This window comes from Rutilus rutilus (genome assembly GCF_951802725.1).
Source record: "Rutilus rutilus genome assembly, chromosome: 1".
Classification (NCBI taxonomy): domain Eukaryota; kingdom Metazoa; phylum Chordata; class Actinopteri; order Cypriniformes; family Leuciscidae; genus Rutilus; species Rutilus rutilus.
Window position 1 is genome coordinate 33,299,688 of NC_140209.1, and position 17,916 is coordinate 33,317,603.

Here is a 17,916-nt window from a genome sequence, read left to right on the forward strand (position 1 = left end):
ATGAGAATGTTTTGAAGCAGGAAATTACACTTGGTTTCTTTACACATTACACACCCTCAGTGCCCTTCAGCTGATGAGTTTACAATCAACATTCAAATCATCTTGTTTCAGTGAGCTATACCACCCTAATACCGAGACTTCATGTGGTCAGGGGAAAATTATACGTCTCGTTTGACATCTGCTCATACATGTGTTAAACACCTTTGCTGATTCACTAGAATACGCTCGCTTCAACGGTTTATTTTTTTCTTCTCCTTTTTCCTATCATCACTGATGTATGCGTTGATATCTGCCAGTATAATTTTTTTTTTTTTGTCTTGATGAACACGTTTAGCCTCAGGTGTGTGCCGTTTGGTCTAGGCTTGTTTGCCATTGGGGTTATGTTGTATCGTGTTCACACAGGGAAGGCAGGTATGAATCATACGAGATTTGTTTCATTGAACACTACTTTTAAATTCAAGCTTTCTGGCATCAAGAACCCAGGAATAAAAGACATTAATAAGGACCATGTGTTTAATTTCATTCTGTTGAGTAGATAAGCCCCTCGAGCGTGTATGGAAATCAGTGAGTCATCCTGGATAACGACACATCCACCTCCAAGTCGTTCCTGTCTCATTTTAAGCAGCATTGTGTGGGCTGATTTCACCGTTTTGAGATGTAAATACTCAAATGTTAAATTCACACCCATCTAGAACAGTTAGATGCCATATACTTTGACGAACAGATTGATGCATCTTACAAAAGTCCAAGAGACTCCGGTTTGAACTCTACATTTCTGTCAGCTCAGAGGAGGGGTCAGGAACCCTGACCTCACTTCCTGTGGTGACTTCACAAGCCGTGCATTGTGTGTGAGAATGTGACAGGGCTCCTGGGACTCCTCCACATCTGGCAGCTGTTTTGACCACCCCCAGTCCTTTCCACCACCACCAGGAAGATCTATGAATGTTCCTGGTACTCACCTCAGGAACCCATCTCACACATGCTCTGTATTTTGGTTTGCCACACTCTGGTTTCCACCATCAGGTTTTACCCGAAGAAGTTCCGTTTTGATGTGGTTTATGCCATCGTCTTTTGCAAGCGCCTCACCCTCCATAGGACAGACGTTAGCGGTCATTGTGAGTTCCTCTAGCTAAAGGAGAACAACTTTGTTATTCAGAATCATTTTCATTGCTAGTATTTTCCCTTCAATGCTTCAGGCATTATTTAGGGACATCAAACATTTTTGTGAAATGCCACATTTGTGTCACTGTCTTTCTCACGGGGGCTTGATGCATGTGGTCTCGCTCGCTGCTTTGAGAGGATGCTGCTAATTTTAGATGGTTTCTAACGTAGGCAAAGTCTTTACTTCCTGTTTAAAGTTTGAAAATGAAAAGGGCATATCCTCTGTCATTCTGAATTAAAATATGTTTAATTTAGAACAAATAGGAATTATTTCATATTTTAATATGTGATTTAGTAGTTGCAAAAGCAGGCATGATTCCTCACTATTCTACACGATTCTTAATATTAAGATGTAGAATATTATTATTTTGTAAAGAATTTCAAATAAGAAATTAGTAGAATTTATTACCACTAAATATGATGATGCCCTTGCAAGGGAACCTTTCCTAAAGTATTAACATATCAAACACACTTGTCTATATATAAATGTGACATCTATATATCTATCTATTAAAAATATTAAGTGTCTATACTGAGAAAAATATTAAGTGTAATAAGACAACATTTTGGTTCCAAAAATAATTCATTTGCTTTATTATTGTCATTGTACAACAGCAGATTGTTACAAATACTAATAAATACAGTATACACACACGCTACAAAATTTGCCCCCAATACTTGATTCTGATTGGTCAATTGCAACATTCTGAAGTCAGATATTTTTGTATAATCTATACTTTATAATTGACCATTATGCCAAATAATTAGCTTTGCTGTGTTAGTATCTTGTATCTCATATGCGGTCTCTTCCCACATCAAACTCAAATCAATATTTCAAGTCCAGTTATGTTACTACTGTATTGTTGTTGTAAGAAGTGGATAATGTACAGCCAGCCGGCCATTCATTTTTGTAAAATAAACCCAGACAGAGTGATCAGGACATTGATGCAGTGTGATTATAATGATCAGCTGATTGTACTTTAACCTTTACATATATCTGGTATTGGTATGTGCTAACGGTCATCACTGTAAACAGTTCTGTATTTCACACCTACATTATTTTTCTTTTAAAGGTCTCTGACCAGTAGACACTGGTATACTGTGCGTACCGGTATGTACATATATATATATATGTGTGTGTGTGTGTGTGTACTAAATAAAAAGAATGTAGGCAATAACAAAAAAACAGAACTGTGCTCATATTTCATTTCCTCTCATTAGAGCGGGAACCTCCAGCATTTGCGCATTGACATATACCCTTCCTCTTTTTTCCGTCATCATCACAGATTTATATTTTTAGAACATCAGAAGATTCTCTCTCTGTCATGTGGTCTACAGTCGTGTGATCCAGTGAGTCTGATGTCTTATGATGAGTTTACAGTCACGCTCATTGATTTGTTCAATTTGCAGCATGGCATTGCATGCTTGAGAGAATATTGCTGTCAACATTGCTTTGGCAATGTCTAAAGTGCAGAAAAAGCCACAATGTTTACACTTTTTCTTTTACACATTAGAGTATTCAGTGTGTAAGAGTGTTTCATAAGTGACATTTGGCATACAAGTCTATTTAGCGTGCAAAACTCTAAAAAGAATTTGCAATGTAGTCTTATCATAGCATTGACCATATAGTTGTCTCTTTACATTAAACTGGCATAATTCAATTAAAAAAGTATTTAAATGAAATAAGTATAAATAGCATCCTTAAAGGGATAGTTTACCCAAAAACTAAAATTCTGTCATTAATTACTCACCCTCAAAAACCCTCATTCCAAAATATTAATCTCAGACTCGCATTCACGTAACAACATCCGCTCTCTTGTTAAACACAACATGCATGCGTCGTGGTGTTCTCGTGAACGCGCATTTGAGATTAATATTTTGTAAATAAAGTGGTAAATTATGTTAAGTTTTCACAAACAAAGCACTCGCGTCACTTCATAAGATTGAGGTTAAAGCACTGGAGTCACATGGATTACTGTAATGATGTCTTTACTACCTTTCTGGGATTTGAAAGTGGTAGTTGCGTAGGCTGTCAATGGATGGGGCAGAAAGCTCTCAGATTTCATCAAAAAGATTTTCATCTGTGTTCTGAAGATGAACGAAGGTCTTACAGGTTTGGAACGACGTGAGGGTGAGTAATTAATGACTGAATTCAAAATTTTGGGTGAACTATCCCTTTAACCCAAATAATCATAAAATGCTAATAAACTATATCCTACTATTCATTGTTTAGCTAAAATGGAGTGAATCCTAGAAAGGAAATGCTTAAGCTAGCACTTGCCTTGCAAGGCCACCAAATCTATCATGGCTTTATCTTACCAACAGACTTTGTGGACAGTTAGACACCATGTTTTTTTTGTTTTTTTTACACAGAAACACTCACTATGGTGAGGTGTCTGTTCTTCCACTTCTTCCCCTTCAGCCGTTACTGAAAAAGTAAATAATGGCACCTGGAGTCAAGATGGCTGATCTCTTCTTCCTCCTAATCATCCATTAGAGGCTTAAGTGTCAGTCGCGCCACATGTCTAACAGAGCTCACAGGTTAAAATCCCTCACGCCCCCCTTCGCTCATACCTTTTATCACCTGCTCATTTTCCTTTTTATAAGACCAGCTTTGTTTTTTGTGGAACGGTGCTTACACCATTTAATGGTTTTGCACAGCTGCATTCAGGATGTTTTCCAGATTGTTTGTCCATGGGAGAATGAACAAACTGATCTAGCAGGTGATGCCTCTTCTTTATCAACAGTTCACCATGCTGTTTTCATTCTTATTTCAGTGACTGCATCTAAACCATTGTATAAAACAATCATTATTTCAATCTTTCCTCACAGGGATGTAGTTGACTTTACTATATTATTATAGAGGAGGACAGAAGTTGGTTCCCATGCTCCAAACTGTGTGCTGTTTGAGTATGTGTGCGCCTGTATTATGTTTACATTGGGTTTAATTATGTGATCATACTTGTTTGTAACTCAGGGCAGATATAGACAAACATAAGGGCATGTAAGGCCCAAAAAGTGCTCCACCGGGGGGGGGGGGGCGTCAAGAGGAATAGGGAGTGGGTTTTCTGGCTTCCTGGAGATTAGGCCTTTATTTACAGAGGGGTGCTCAAGTGTCCTTAATACAACACAATACTAATCCACAAGTCCATTTTTACGCTTTTCTTTATTAACTACTTTGCTGAGAAGACCATGTTTTCCCTAAGAGGGCCGGTCATTTGTATGGTAATACGAGTCCTATAATGTGATTTAGCTAGGATTTTGAAGTCCCAGCCAGTCAAGACTTGCTGTTGATCGTATCTGGGATTTAAAACGTGTGAAAAGTACAAGAAGGCCGGTTTGTACCAGTTTGAGGAATAAGTAATGCAACAAAAGACATACGGGATGGGGAAAGGGACACCATCTTTTTTGCTGATACTTTATCTTGACAAAATCTGTTGTTTTGACCTGTAACCATATGGCAGCCATCAGTACTTTGGCCCCTTTGGCTTGGAAACCTAACTCTGACAGACATTCACTATCACATTGGTTATCTGACTTGTGCTGGATCAGAAGAAGGTACTTGAGTCTAGTTCCTGTGAAAAGACCTGCATAGCTGCTCGCCAGCATATGTTGTGTTTTGGATGCTGGTTCCCAGCATGGGTGCTGGTTTTCCCACCAGGCTTCTTAACTAACACATCTAGCAAGACTTCCTTTGACAACTCACTTCACCATGCTGCCAAGTTTTCAGTGACTGTAATTTTTAAAACGTAGGACGTGTTCCTGGATCATCATCTTTGATGGTCCTGTAACAACATTCCTATTTTAGTCTTTTTATTTTAAATGTGTTATAAATCTACTTTAGCCACCTGTATTAGTTAATTAAGTTAAATGTTTTTTTTTTTCCTTTTATTCATTATATTGTAAAATCAGTTATACATTAATTGCAGTTATACGCATGTCTTTAAAGGGGTCATGGACTGGATTATTTAATTATGTTATAATGTTTCCTGGGGTGCCCTTATAATGTTAGTATGATTTTAACATCAAAAATTGTTATAATTTATAAATAAAAGGCATTTTTCCAAGCCTGATTTTGGCCTCTGATTTGAACGCTCTGTTTTAAGGGGCGTGTCTGCTGTGAGACCCACTGCTGTGATTGGCTGACATGTTTGCATATGAAATAGCTAGTATTACACGTGGAACTCTCTCTAAAACTTTTACTACGTTTTTACTATAACAGCTATCGAGATTAAGGAATCGTGAAAAGTATTGATCATAATGATCTATTCCCATCACATGAAAGGTTGCAGTGATGAGCATTGAGCAGATGACAGACAGTCTGTTGATCACGTATGAAAAGATCTTATCATTGAAACGCAATTTCGGCACTCTCACGAATGAAAAAAGCCAAATCTCCAGGCTGAAAAACGGTGCTAATTAGCAAATCCAGGTGATTGGAACAATAGCTACTGAGGAGGACTTTTAATTTCTGAACCTGGACTTTACACCTCTGGCTTTCACCAAATAACAATGCAAACACGATAGGCATAAATGCAATAAGAGCTTCGTTGTACAGTACATTGTAACAGCATCATGATTTTGTGATGATTGATTTCAACAAGTTTTGGCAAGTGTCCAGATAAACTTGCGCTGTTTGATTGACAGCTTGGGCAATTGGAAAGGGAGCATTCTTTGATGCTTTCTTTGTATAATTTAATCTCAGTTTAAATAAGATTATTTTCATCCTACTAAGAGAAAAGACGTGAAGTTGACTGGCTTGATTTACTGATGCATAAACAGTACTGAACGATATTTTGAGAGATAATCTGTCAGAACTTCAATAATTACATCAGAAATCACTGATCACAGATCAGGCATTAGAATAAACATGACTACTTACATGTTTGTGGTGTTGCTGGCAGATCCATATCGTTTGCCAAGCCTGCACCGAAATTTACCAAATAATCCACAGTGAAATACACAGAATACAAACAAAAACACTGCTGAGACATTCACATTGAAAGAAACCCTACTAGCATTAGGATCGTTTGGAAGGATATGATTCTTTATCGATCTTTTCTTGTTCTCATGTCACTGTTCAGTGGGCGGGGCCAAAGCTGCCCTGTGACATCACACGTCTCCACTTTTTAGATCCTGTCGTTTGCTGGCCTTGGTTTCAATAAAAGCAGTTTTTGGAACTTACAGGGTATTTTTATAGTAAAACGAACTCTTAACTGTCAAAGGATCAAGGAACATTTGAATTCTCAGTCTAATATTACTTCCTCAGTTCAATTCCTCAATCACAATTCAATTCCAAAAAACATTCTCAATTCCATTCTGAGTGGAACATAATGTTGGTTTGTGGTCAACATTCTGTCATGCTAACATGCTTCATCTTTACACAACCTTAAGATGTTAAAGTTGGGACTATGTCTGACGGAAAGAACACAAGATATTGCTAGATTATAGTCACCAACCAACCATAACAAAAAAGCAGAAACCAGCTGGGACCAGCAACAACACTGATGCTGCTCGAAACTGTTTTTATTCAGCAGGGTGTTTAGGTATTAGAGAAATCAAAATATCTCATGCAAATTTCCAGTCTGTCCATATGGATTTGCACTACACTCACTATCCATAAGCAAAGGTGCCCAAGGGCGATTGCACTCCAAGCAAGATCATGTTCACAGCATGTACCTAACATATGGAGCGCTCTTGACCCCTTTGATCTTGCAAACAAATGATCTATAATGGAGATCCTCATGTGGCCTCTCTACATGGATTACCATTAGGAATCACTTCAGCCTCAACAGAGTAATCTAACATGCTCCCAGTGGGACACATTTTTCTCAGAAGGTAAAATGACATTTCTGAGAATCAAAAGGTTCTTTGAGTGGCAAATTTGGTCAAACTGAACCCAGATGCACCACGCACCAAAAAATGTTTAGCTGTTTTAATGAAGCACGGCAGCATGCAAACTGAGGCATAGCTGCAAAGCAGTCGTGCAATTTGACCCAGAACTCCAGAAAGGTCAGAGAAAGAAAAAAGAAGTGATGGAGTAGAGAATCAAAGAGGGTTGGGAAAGGAAATGAGGGAACAGCTGAACGCAAAGTTGTGCGCGTGCAGGAGGAGACGGGAGAGGAGGAAATGCAGTTAGGTGGATCAGTAGAGGGTGAAACAGGCTTTCATAGAGCAGGTCATGCATATAACAGCGGAATCCAGAACTGCCAGACACGAAGATCTCACGGAGATGCGTTTTTTAATAATTCAACTCTTGAAATATAAAATATTCTGTGTACAAAAACAGATGCTCACATTGTACCTTTTGCTGAATTGCACTGGCCTTCACTCAAGCTGCCCTGAGGGCAGAGCTCAAAGTCAGAGGTCAATGTCAGGGGTCATCTGATAGCGGGGGATATGACTCAGCCCAGTACAGAGGCTTTATTCTGTGTCTGTTGATGTTGGCCATCTTCACTCTGTGGCCCCCAACTTCTACATACACACACACACACACACACACCTGCAATTACGTCAAACAAGCTTGATGTTAAATGGCACCATTATAACCGAAGGCTGCAGTAAAGAAATTATAGCTCAATTGGCAAATCAGTACAGAAAATATACACTTGACATACTGTGCACATTGTTCAGTTCCTGAATTAAGTATATAGTTTTGGAATATCTGACTGCCTGATCAAGCTATCTTGTGGAATATGCACTCAAAACATGATATATGCCTAATACTTAATAAAAATTCACTGCAGCAACACAGTTCTTGTACATTGTCAGAATTGTATTTCATTATGATTAGTCTGTTTGCATTTGTATTGAACAACTGAAACTGGACAGTGGACTTGTAATTCCCCGGATTGAAACAATAAGTGTTATTTTATACGTTTTTGAGTAAAGGGAAAGCATCGTTACTGTAAAGATGCTTTGAAATAATCTGTATTGTATAAAGCAGTAGCACTATATAAAAAAAGTTGACTTGACTTGATAAACAAGAGTGGATTATTACTCACAAAATAGTTCAAATGAAATTGATGTAATCTCATTAAAGTAAGATGAATTTTACTTGTCAGCACAATTCTCTCTGTTGGAGGACCTACATTGTGAAAATGTCATAATGAACTAAGCAGGCAAAAAACAACAACAACAACAACGCAGGCTCATTGAAAAACATGCCTCTTCCCACAAAACTCCAAAAAATCTACCAATAAATACATCTGTTTCCATCTGAAATGAACACCGGAGGATTTAAAACAGCAACAACTTTTATTCATTTTCACACAAATTTATGATTACAGGGGTAGATTATTGATTAATAAAGACTTATTTTCATGTGCTCATGAAAATACTATGTTATGACCACAAAACACTTTTACCATGATTTGCTAACTAATACATTTTGACGTTTGCAGCGCATAACCAGATTGTATATTTGACTCTGGGCCACAAAACCCACATGGGTCACATGGGTCAATTTTCTGCAAATGAGGTTTCTACATCATCTGAAAGCTGAATAAATAAGCTTAGTTAGGACTATTTGAAAATCTGGAATCTGAGGGTCCAAAAAATGTAAACACTGAGAAAATCGCCTTTAAAGTTGTACTGCATTCACTCACAAAAATAAATGTTTTATATATTTACGGCAGGAAATGTACAAAATATCTTCATGGAACGTGATTTTTACATGATTTTGACCCATTCAATGTATTGTTGGCTATTGCCACAAATATACCCGTGCGACATGACTGGTTTTGTGATCCAGGGTCACATATGTGTTGCTTTTCTGATAGAAAATGCAGGTAGCTACAAGACCTGTGAAACGCAAGACATGACAAAAGAGCTCAAAGACTTGTAGAAGCTAGCTGAAATGCCATGGTTGCTTCAGCAAATGCGTTTTTATGTCACGTTTGCTTTTATTAACATTGTCAGGTTACGGTTTAGTGTGGTACGTTATTTTCAAATGTGATAGAGCTTTAAACATAGCACCACTCATCATCACTCATTACAATTCAGAACTTCCGCAATACGCAGCTAGTACGTCGTACAACCAATGTAAAAAAAAAAAAAAACGTTGCCAGATTCATGTTCATCTGTTTAAAATAAAAACTAATCGTGCTTTTAGTGCCACTCACTGGAATTTTCACTTTGAAAGCATCCCAACACGTCCAAGAGGCAAAGCAGCCTACATTTTTAGAAATGTCACCACGGGTAGGCCTACGTCTTTCAATAAGCCTGGGTTGCAAAAAAAAGTCAATGCTGTCTGCTTAGCATTTCTTCACTATGCACAAATTTACAATCTAACACAATCTAAAGTGTGATCAGTTTTAACATTAGAAACGGATGTCAAAGTTAGAAGTCATATGCGACCCTGGATCACAAAACCAGTCATAAGTCGCACGGGTGTATTTGTGGCAATAACCAACAATACATTGTATGGGTCAAAATTATCGATTTTTCTTTTATGCCAAAAATCATTAGGATATTAAGTAAAGATCATGTTCCATGAAGATATTTTGTAAATTTCCTACCGTAAATATATAAAACATTTCTTTTTGTGAGTCAATGCAGCACAATCGCGAACATAAATGGAGAATTTAAAAGGCGATTTTCTCAATGTTTCGATTTTTTTGCACCCTCAGATTCCAGATGTTCAAATAGTTGTATCTCGGCCAAATATTATCATATCCTAACAAACCGTACATCATTGGAAAGCTTATTTATTCAGTTTTCAGATGATGCATAAATCTTAATTTAAAAAAAATTGACCTATGTGACTGGTTTTGGGGTCCAGGGACACATATTAAAACAAGAGATCATTGTGAAGATGAGCTGCACACTTTGCAAAAAAACTTAAAATACATAAATATTGACAAGGCTACTCATCAAATAACTTATAGTAACACTACAGCTACAATTAATTGGAACTGGAGCTTTCCAGCAAAACAAAACTACTTTTGGTTACTATTTTTGTCCCTTTTGAAGCTTGAAAATTTCAGTCTCACTTCCTTATAATTTTACAGAAAGAGTGACCAGCACATTCTTTGGAATTTCTCCTTTTGTGTTACAAAGAAGAAAGAATGTCATGAAGCTGGTTTGAAACGTCATGAGAGTGAGAACATGATTGAGATTTTAAACTTTTCCTTTAATAATGTGTGTGTGCTAGTGTATAAAATGTTTAGTAATACTTTGCAAGTGTAAACCCCCTTTTTAGCATACCAATAAAACTTCTTTGAGTCTTGCAATGTAGACTAATGTAAGTATCATAAAATAACAAAGGCACCGATAGGAGACAACGTGATGTCTGGGCTCTAAATGTCACACTATCCTGACAGAGCTTCCAACAACCCTGTCTACACTCTGAAGACCTCCAGGGTCCAGACAGTCAGACAGAGATGTGACTAATTCTGCCAACTATATTCCCTGTGGTGTTTTAGTGCAGATACTTGAAGAAAGTTCTAATGCACCATAGTGGGTTTGTGTACAGCATGCTTTTGTTTTTACACAATAAGTCATGAAGTATTTCCTGAGGGCAAATGCACTTCCAGATAACTTGGATAAGCCCACAAATCGGTAAAGGCATCTTTATTTGGTACTATTCAGAATTCAGTCAGTAGTATCATACTTCTTCTTTTAGGGTTTTAGAGTATCTAAGAATATAGTCAGTGTGATTGTAAAAAGATCTTTGCACTTTCAAAAATACTTTGTGTGAAGGCTGAATTATGTGTAGCAGGGAGTGGACACAGCTCTGGAAAAGTTTGCTGATGTTGTTACAGCTGGACCATAACTAGAATATGACTTCACAGACCACAGCCAATCAAAACTAAAAAAAACTCATTGGCCAGATTCAATCAACAGAGCAATAACACCAGCTATTGAAGTCAAAATGATTGCCAGTGTTTGGGGGAAAGTTTAATATCTGAACATTTGGTAGCAAGGTTCCACATAAAACTGAAAAGCTAACTTGCAATTGCTCTGTTTTGACATATGGAAGAGTGGACAACATCAGCTTTCACCAAAGCCCTTCTCCTCACTAACATTTAGATTGTGGCAACATTCCTCATGTTTGAGGAGATTATGACAGATGAGTTAAACGTGCAGCCATTTGTTTGTACAGTTAAATATTTGAAAGGACCATAGTGTCATCTAGAGATGTCTGTCCTGATTGCTATAGCCTATGACCAAGATGTCATGATGACTTGCAAATCATACCAAACTTTAGTTAGTGGTGCTTGCTAAGGCCATCTTGATTACTATTGCTTTGGTGGAAAAAATCCATAGAACTGGGAAAGTAAGTAACCACTCATAACACTGTAGCAATTACCTGTCATCAACCACAATGCAATCAATGTCCTAGCAAACCATAATTAAAACCGTTACAGTTAAACCAAGTTAAAACTGCCCAGTTCGTTTTATCAACCACATAGCCAGGCCTAGAGTTTCTTGCCACTGTCTTTGGTTTGCTTAGTCAGGGACACTTAATATTCAGTAATGTTATTGATTTGACTGCACTGACACTATTGGATGAGAGCAAAACATATGAGCTGAATTGAGCTGCAAAATGACACCACTTTTTTCTGCAGAGCTGATTCGACTTGGTTCCATAATTGACTAATTTTGCTACATCTACACTCTTATTGAACTGACTCAAAGCGAATAACGACACTATTATCTGCTGTACAGCTGCTTATAGCTGAATTTAATGTATTTCATAATTGAGTCATAATTTTACAGTTATTGAACTGAAAGTGAATCAACACTGAACTGACTTCAGCTAAATATAGACACTATTGTTTATCGACACTATTGTATCACTGTAAAGCTGTTTTGAATTTGTATGGTAGAAAGTGTTATAAAGAAGACTTGACTTGACATGCAATACTATTTATGCAACAACGTTGCAACTATATAGTTATCACTACACTCTAAAAAATGCTATGTTGGCTTTAATTAACTTTTTTATGGTAACAGTTGGCTTTAATTAGCCTAACATTTTTATGTCAACAGGTCCCACGTAACCAGGTTTTGTCCAAAACAATTAAGGTAATTAAGTTCAGTTATCCTAAAAAATTTATTTTTACATTCAGCCAAAACAAATAATGCAGTTGGATTACAAAATTAAGACTGTTAACCTTATTCAACTAAAAGGCATTGGATTAACCTTATGTAATTAACTTAAAGGGGTGGTTCGGGATTTTTGACATCGGACCTCATTTTTAAGTCAGCCTGGTTGTTATTCATCAGTGGAGACATTTTTTTTTTAAAATTATCCAGTCCTTATATTTGGATAGTTAGCCGATGCTAGGCTAGCGCGAGTCAATGGTATATGTTAGCCAGCCATTAAAAACCGTTTTACCCACTCCACAGTGCACTAAACGCAAATCAATTATAACACTAGACTATCGATGCAAATGTCCGTTGAGAGAATAATGTTAGAAATCAAACTTACCTTTCATCTCAATGATCCCAAAGGAACTAGTTTCTCAGCAGCTGCGGAATTTTACTTTGCTCCGGTTAGTAATGCGGCAAAAAGTAAACACAGAACAGAAGCTCACTCGGTTGCCTAGGTAATCAATATCACTCTGCTGCTGCTGTAGACAAGGCTTATGGTTACAGGGAACAAATTATAACTAATGCAATGTGATGAAAGGTAAGTTTGATTTCTAACATTATTCTCTCAACGGACATATACATTGATAGTCTAGTGTTATAATTGATTTGCGTTTGGTGCACTGTGGAGTGGGTAAAACGGTTTTTAATGGCTGGCTAACATATACCATTGACTCGCGCTAGCCTAGCATCGGCTAACTATCCAAATATAAGGACTGGATAATTTAAAAAAAAAATGTCTCCACTGATGAATTACAACCAGGCTGACTTAAAAATTAGGTGCGATGTCAAAAAATCCCGAACCACCCCTTTAAGTTAATTGAAATAAATAATGTTACATGAATCCAAGCTAACCTAGTTACGTGGGACCTGTTAACATAAAAAAGTTAATTAACATAGCATTTTTTAGAGTGTGCATGGATGTGCTACACAATCTAAAGTGAAATAAATGACCTTGACAGAATCTTTATGCACAAAATCCAGGACTGGGTTAAATGATGATCATTGTTGATGACTCAAAGTGTACACAGGGAAAAGAGGCAGAGCACTAATCCCTGTAGACTATTGGGAGTTTCCACATCTGGCAGGTTTAGGAAGGGTGAATTGAAAAACAAGGGGTAACAACTACATCAGCCCAGTCTTCTCAGGTCTTGTTTTAATTTCAGTCTTGACGTTCTTTGTCTGTTGGCTACATCTCTGTGTTTATGTGTCTGCGTGTGTCTTGTGTTTATGTCATAACACAAGCTCCTTTGTGACCATCTACTGATGAGTTATGCTGAGTAAATTCCAAAGTTTATCTAAAAGTTTGAGTTTGGCATGTTGCAGCTGCTGAGAAGAATGGTTCATAAATTGAGGAACACCATTACTTGATAGCCCCGCAGAAGACTGCTGTTAATCATCTCGCATAGGAATCCTGACAGGGTTGTCTGTGCTGGTGCTAACTGAAAGCAGATTGTTGCAAATGGGCTGAGAGTCCATGTTGAAACAGAGGAACGCCTTAGATTACTGACTGTGGGTGATTAAAAATGGGGGATTGTTATTTTGTTGCGTCATGCATTGGCGTGGATGCTGACAATAATATTTTCTTCTTCTTTTGCCTGAGAAACTCAAAGGACGGAGCATGACACAAAGCAGTTGTTCGTATGTCTTAACATTACAAAAAAGTACCATGGTGGTTCTTTGATGGTATTACCCCACCATGTTAAAAAACTAATAGGACTACCCAGGTGTACTATTTTGTAAGTGTAGTGTCACTAACACACAACTGCAAAGTGATCCCAAAAACAAGTATCTTTGTCCTTCAAAAACATCCGACTCATCCTGCTTTTCTGTCTCAAGGGTGGCTGACTCCTTATGTTCTTAAAACAAATGACTCCAACTCAGGAGAATATAATGGTCACTCTTTAAACAAGCAAACCTTTCACCGCAAAGACCTTTACCTCGCCCTTTCTGGCTTTCTGCACTACTATGGGTCACTGCCTTAGGCATGTCAGAGTTTACACTTAGGATATCCGATCTCAAATAACAATCCCTTTGACTCTTCTAGGCTTAACTCGGTGAGGAAAATGGATCCATCAGGAAACAGTGGGTATGTAACTGAAAACAGTGGGCAGGAGGCTGTTGTGCAGTCAGTAGGCCTCAATAAACTCTCACACATCTGGGAATCAATTGATTTAATGGCCAAAAAGAAATATGGCCTCCCTCTTCCTCCAGTGTGTGCTCACACTCTAAGCGTCCCCACGCGCCTCCAAAAAGACTCCAGATTCCAGGAAAAGTTGAAGTGGAGCTCTCGACTCTATAAATCAGCCTCCCCCTGTGACAGAGGAATTGGGGGTGAGGCCGAGAGCCCTCCACCCCTCTTCTGAGAGGGGAACTGGACGCCTTTACACGCTCCCTGTCTGAAATTGCCCCCTCAAACTCTAGTGTGTCTAGTATCTTCAGTGTTACGGTCTGTAAAGCTTTTTATAGCCCTGGCCATATTGCCACAGAGGTGTCAATGTCAAACCCCTTCAAAAACAGACCATATTCTTTTAGCCATTAGTGTCGGTCCATGGCCATGGTGCCGTGTCCACTTAACTGCCTGTAATCAGCAGAGCTCCTGCTCCCCTTTACCAGCTCTGGTATGCCTCACTGATGGGACAAAAAAGGTGATGACAGCAGCTCCAGACACAAAGGATGAAAGAGGGATGGATGACTAGATGCGTCTGGACGTCCAGGAAGGCTGAGGTTGATTTTAATTGAAGGTGTTTGCGTGATTCAGATTTAGGCCTACGTAAGGTGTATGTGTTTCCACAGGGATAATAGAAGAACCTTCAACTGACGCATTGTAGAAGCCAAGCCCTTGTGAACCATAACTTGTCCTCACATGCAGATTAAACTTCGAGAAGGCGATTAGTAATGGGCAAGATTCAACAGTGAATGACACATCACTCAAAACATGTGCGCTCAATAACACATGGCTGAATTTACACAAATAACCAAAAACAGTGAACACTCTTAAACAGTTCTGAGGGGATTTTGAAGTTCTTTTCTTACCAGGACAGGGGAAAGGGTGGATAGGTTGTGGACCATAAAGACTTTGCAGCTGATTTTCTCTGTTACGTAGCCCAGTGTTGTGGAGCCGCTGTGGCCTGCCCCCTCTCTCCTGTGGGACATTCTGCCTGTGCAAACAAACCGACCCCCGGGCCTCTGGTCTAATGGGAACCAGACTTACCCCAGCACCAAGGCCCAGCAAACTCCCCTCTTTTTGCACACACAGTCATCACGGGTTCCAGCTGAGGGATGCAGTCCAATTATCCCTAACAGACCTGAAACTATTCCCTCTCTCGTTTCCCACATAGCAGAGCACCATGATGTTCCACCTTTTAAAGCCACTCAACCTTGTGACCCCTCAAAAACAAAATGCATGTACAGTATGTACAAAGGCATCATGGCCATTCAGGGGGGCATATGCACCCTCAGATCTGAGCCAAGTCTGTTTGCACAACTTGGTACATTGATAATTGCTGTAAGTTGTGCAAGTATTGCATAAAGATTTTTAGTCTGCATTTGGTTAGTCCAGACAAGTTGTAGCTTCCTCAAGCCATTTGCTTTAAAGGGTTAGTTTACTCAATACAAAAAAAGAAAAGAAAAAGAAAGTGCAAGGTGCATGGTTCCCCAAACTTATAAATGTAGTGTTATTTATAAATACAAATATCTATCTATCTATCTATCTATCTATCTATCTATCTATCTATCTATCTATCTATCTATCTATCTATCTATCTATCTATCTATCTATCTATCTATCTGTCTGTCTGTCTGTCTGTCTGTCTGTCTCTATCTATCTATCTATCTATCTATCTACCTGTCTATCTATCTATCTATCTATCTATCTATCTATCTATCTATCTGTCTATCTGTCTATCTGTCTGTCTGTCTGTCTATCTATCTGTCTATCTATATTTTATAAATACAAATATCTATCTATCTATCTATCTATCTATCTATCTATCTATCTATCTGTCTGTCTGTCTGTCTGTCTGTCTATCTATCTATATTTTATAAATACATCTATCTATCTATCTATCTATCTATCTATCTATCTATCTATCTATCTATCTATCTTTTATAAATACAAATATCTATCTATCTGTCTGTATTTGATCTATCTATCTATCTATCTATCTATCTATCTATCTATCTATCTATCTATCTATCTATCTATCTATCTATCTATCTATCTATCTGTATGTCTTTCTGTCTATAAAATTATAATTTATATTATTTTACCAATATTTTAAATTCAATTGATCATGTTTGTTCAATTTTATTACCTACATGTAGTAGCCTACAAATGTTTTAGCATAAGCAATTGCATGTTTTTTCTTTGGTCTTATCTTATCTAACATATGGCAACACACGAGTCAAGCCACCTGAATAAAACAAAGGTGCATGATGTCCCTGCACAGAGCCGTCAATCTCTTTTAGTCAGTCAGTCGTCCTAAACGTAAAAAAAAATAATGAAATGATCATCTCCAGTCATTCAAGCACAATGTTCTTTCCTTTCTCTAATGATTCATCTCTCCAGGTCCAGTTTTCTTACTTTCTCCTTTTTATTCAGCCGTCTCTTTTTCCAGCTCACTCTCTTTCTTTTCCACCCCCCACATCTTTCTTGTCTCCTTCATCTCCCTCTCCCCTTTTTTTCCATTCCCCGCCCCCATGTTACAAAAAATCAGTTTCAGTTTTTATCACTCTTCCACAATGTGCACTATTGTGTTTGTCCTTGGCCTAGTGCTGCTGTTACTTTCCTAGTAAGATCATGGGTTTGTGGAGGAGGCCTTGTGATAGTGACTTTCTTTGGCAGCTGCAGAGTAATGAGTTGAGCAGCAATCTAATGTGTAATACAATTCACTAATTTCCTGCTTCAGACGCCCAGGGCACAAGGCAGCACAGTCCATCATGATTCTAGATTGTTCACTGTTGGATGATACAAGTTGAATGATCTCATTGTGGAGTTTATGGGTTATCTCAGAATGTTCAGCCAGGTTTTGCACTGCTTTTTATTTGAATGGCCCATTTCGCAACAGACTGAATCACAGGACAAAAGAAACTAATATGGAAAGTCCTCCAAAATGCAATAAGCCCCCACATAAGATGTGCCGCTAGAGGGTTTTTCCCTATGTCTTATAAACAGAAAGTCTTTTATGCAGTTGTTTCCACCTAAAAAAAATCAAGCACGGCACTCAATCTGAATGCTTTCACCAGATTTTTGGTCAACAGCCCACTCTCTTTCGTTATCTCTTTTGTTTTTTTTGTGTTTTTTTTATAACACTCATACTGAGTGTGAGTTGTGGTGTGGTCCTGTATGTGTGCTCAGTTCGAACAGTGTGTAAGCAGTGGATCTAAAACATATTGAGGTTTTGAGGTATAAAGTCATTTTAATGTCAACACAACTGGGAGATTATGTCTTTTCATTGTTTCCTCTGTATCTGAGCACAGACTAGTCCTGACAGGCTCAGATTGGTGTGTTTTCAGGCAGGTTTTTTTGTTGTTGTTGTTTTGTTTTAAGCATGGCAGGAGTGGCCTACATCAGACTTTCCCTTCTGGGGAAGTGTGAATGTGCATATCTGCGTCTATGGTTTCTGCAGCATCAGCAGAAAGGCCGATAGAAACCTG

At 38.2% G+C, this 17,916-nt stretch overlaps 1 protein-coding gene across 1 annotated transcript in view; it reads right to left on the reverse strand.

Moving 5' to 3' along the window:
- Nucleotides 1-17,916, reverse strand: part of LOC311304609 (vascular cell adhesion protein 1) — a 660,847-nt gene that overhangs the window by 71,472 nt on the left and 571,459 nt on the right. The window lies entirely within an intron of this gene.